A 3,386-nucleotide genomic window follows, 5' to 3' on the forward strand; every position below is an offset into this window, starting at 1 on the left:
TACATAACATTTTCATTTGTCTCCTTTACCAACGACAGCTTCAGAAGTATCTCCTCATAAAGTTCAACACAAATTAATGAGACTTTTTTGTAAATGTTAATGTGTTCTCAATATTTTTATAATTATTTAATTAAGCATTACATTGCTTTTTTAAATACTGAATATATAAATACTATATAATTTCAGAAACATTACGAAACTCATATGGAAATAGCTCTTAGGTGAATCTGGAAGGACTTAGGTGAATCTGGAAGGACCTTGCACTTGTGAGCATTGGTGGTTCAGTGGTAGAATTCTCGCCTGCCACGCGGGAGGCCCGGGTTCGATTCCCGGCCAATGCAGCATGCAGTTTTACTCTCATTTTAGCTTACATATCTTTAGGTGTACAAAACACACTAAGTGATTATACAAAATGTTTACCTTAAGCAAATAAGGAAGTGAATCACGGCAAATTTCCCGTTTCACTTTTACTTTGAGAACAGAAACAGCTGTCTTTCTAAGCTTCACTGGTTTTCGGCTTCCCCTTTAGATTTTTATGGGGGCCGGGGGGGAGTGGGGGGGGGGAACGTCCTATAAACCACGTGAGCAAAAATTATGTGTTGTGTACTTTTAGGGTATGAATAGAAGTGGGAAAAAAGAGTCAGTGGCTGTTTGGAGATGCCGGGGATTGAACCCGGGACCTCACACATGCGAAGCGCGCGCTCTACCACTGAGCTACATCCCCCAGCCGCTAACAGCCCTCCTGGAATAGACTTTCATTCATTCTCTTTCTTGTTGGTCACATTTCTGCACTAATTTCTTAGGCGTTCATTCTGGTGCGAGCTTCTGCCGCACATTTCTACCCCTCCTGCACGGGTTCAGCTGCTTTCCGTGATGCATCTGGACCCCGCTCAGCCGGCAGCGTAGGGCCCAGTGAGGACCCACCGGCCTCTGTGCACTCTGGGGCCCGCCGTCCCAGCGGGAGAGTGGGAAGTCGGAGTGCCTCCTTAGGGCGGGTGGAGACTCCGGGGACCCAGCACCTGAGATGCCAGTGTCTCCCTGGTGCCTCAGGAGACCTGCTTCTAAAGCTGGGCGGTGGGGACTTTCTGTGCGAACCCGAAAACCTTATGATTTTATCAGTACAACCCCCCGAACAAACCCTGATCCCGGGCAAAAGACCTGTTCGCGCCAGATCTCTGCAAAGGGGTGGCATGTGGGCGTTCCAGATAACTCTTGGAGATGAAAACGATTTCGCAATATGCTCTTCTCTTTCACGGGGCCTAGACGGAAAGAAAGGAACCGACACCGCTACTCTCTTTGTAGTTTGATTATAGAAAAGTGGTGATACAGTCAGGGCAGGATGGGTTTTTCTCTGTTTGATATGTACATCTTGGACCCATCTGACTGATGGATGTGAAGGTAATGTAACTCACTGGACACCTTTGAATTCCTCTGAAACGTCCCTAACCACCAATGGCACTCCTGCCCCAAAAGAAGGAATTGCTCCTCCTGGCAGGTTGTTTGTCTGCCAGGTAAATAGCGTGAGCCATTCACAGTTAGATGGTATGAGTTTGGCCCTTTCTGAAGCAGTTTAGCCTGCTACCTCCCCACACAAGACAAAGATGGGTGGGGTAAGCCTCAGACACTCTCATGGGAAGGAGCAGGGGAGAGAGAGACTTGGTGTCAGGGGAGCTGGGTCAAGGTCACTTCAACCAGCAGGACTAAGACTGACCTCAACAGGCAGCACAATGGGGGCCTAGAATGCCCACTCCCTCAGTGGCAGCAGTCACCCCTTAGACATGACATGGGCAGCAGGCCCGAAGCCAGGGGGGGAAAGCAGACGCTTCAAAATTTCATAATTAACTCCCAGATTAAAAATAAATGTTACTGTGTTTGCTTACGGTAATTTAAACAAATAGTGGCTCCTAATCAGATTTTGTTTTTTAACGAGTACAAACCACATGCTGAGCTAATAATGCAATAATACAGAATACTAAAAAAAAAAAAAAAAAAAAAAAAAAAAAAAAAGCCACGTCATGGGACCGTCATTAGGGAGCTCCATGCCAAGCCAGAAGATTTCCAAAGCAAACCCTTCATTCCATCTTGAGGCCCTAGAACTTGAACATCTGTTGATTCTGAATCAGGAAAGAGGGGCAGAGCCGCTTCTCCGACCCAAGGATTTCACCAGTGCAAATTATAACTGTAATATTAAGGTCATTGGAAAAGGAGCTCTTTGCCTCTGGTGACGTCACCTTGACATCCTCTTTAGGATCCTTTCCTCAAGTTGTGGCTAACCTGTCCATTACGTGAGGCCCTCTGGGACTTCTTTCTCACAGAATTCTGACATTTCAGAGCTGAAGCCAGAAAAGGCCCCCTGTTACAAGGCCCACTCCTCCTATCCTACTTGCCCAAGGCCTAACTAGATGCATTTGATTTAAAAAAATGAAGCCAAGGTACAATATCTGCAAATCAATAAACATGATACATCACATAAACAAATTGAAAGATAAAAATCATATAGTCATATCAATTGATGCAAAAAAAGCATTTGATAAAATCCAACACCCTTTCCTGATAAAAACTCTCAACAAGGTGGGAGTACAAGGATCATACCTCAACATAATAAAAGCTATATATAATAAACCCACAGCCAACATCATACTCAATGGGCAAAAACTAAAACCATTCCGTCTAAGAACAGGAACAAGACAGGGATGCCCACTATCGCCACTCCTCTTTGACATAGTACTGGAAGTACTAGCCACTGCAATTAGACAAGAAGAGGAAATAAAAGGCATCCAAATTGGAAAAGAAGAAGTAAAGTTATCCTTATTTGCAGATCACATGATATTGTACATAAAAAAATCAAAAGACTCCATTAAAAACTAATTGACTTAATAAATGAATTTGGCAATGTAGCAGGATACAAAATTATTGCCAAGAAATCTGTGGCACTTCTATACACCAACAGTGAACTCACAGAAACAGAGACTAAAAAAGCAATTCCATTTAACATCACACCAAAAAAATTAAGATACCTAGGAATAAACTTAACTAAGGAAGTAAAGGACCTATATGCGGAAAACTACATGACACTGAAAAAAGAGTTAGAGAAAGATTTAAACAGATGGAAGAGCATACCATGTTCATGGATTGGTAGAATCAACATCATCAAAATGTCCATACTTCCTAAAGCAATCTATAGGTTCAATGCACTCCTCATTAAAATACCAACGGCATATTTCACTGACCTAGAAAGAACTCTTCAAAAGTTCATTTGGAACAATAAAAGACCCCGAATAGCCACAGCAATCCTGAGAAAGAAGAGCAAAGTAGGAGGGATCTCAATACCAGATTTCAAGCTGTATTACAAAGCCACTGTTCTCAAAACAGCCTGGTACTGGCAC

The 3,386-nt window shown here is 43.2% G+C and overlaps 2 non-coding genes across 2 annotated transcripts; one reads left to right on the top strand and one right to left on the bottom strand.

The window, feature by feature from the left end:
- The first annotated feature begins 270 nt into the window (after positions 1–270).
- On the top strand, positions 271–341 carry TRNAG-GCC. The gene has a single exon. It is a non-coding gene; the product is annotated as a tRNA-Gly (tRNA).
- Positions 342–652: 311 nt separating this feature from the next.
- Positions 653–724, bottom strand: TRNAA-CGC. The gene has a single exon. It is a non-coding gene; the product is annotated as a tRNA-Ala (tRNA).
- Between the last annotated feature and the right edge of the window lie 2,662 nt (positions 725–3,386).

Source organism: Pipistrellus kuhlii, unplaced genomic scaffold (assembly GCF_014108245.1).
Source record: "Pipistrellus kuhlii isolate mPipKuh1 unplaced genomic scaffold, mPipKuh1.p scaffold_m20_p_7, whole genome shotgun sequence".
NCBI lineage: Eukaryota > Metazoa > Chordata > Mammalia > Chiroptera > Vespertilionidae > Pipistrellus > Pipistrellus kuhlii.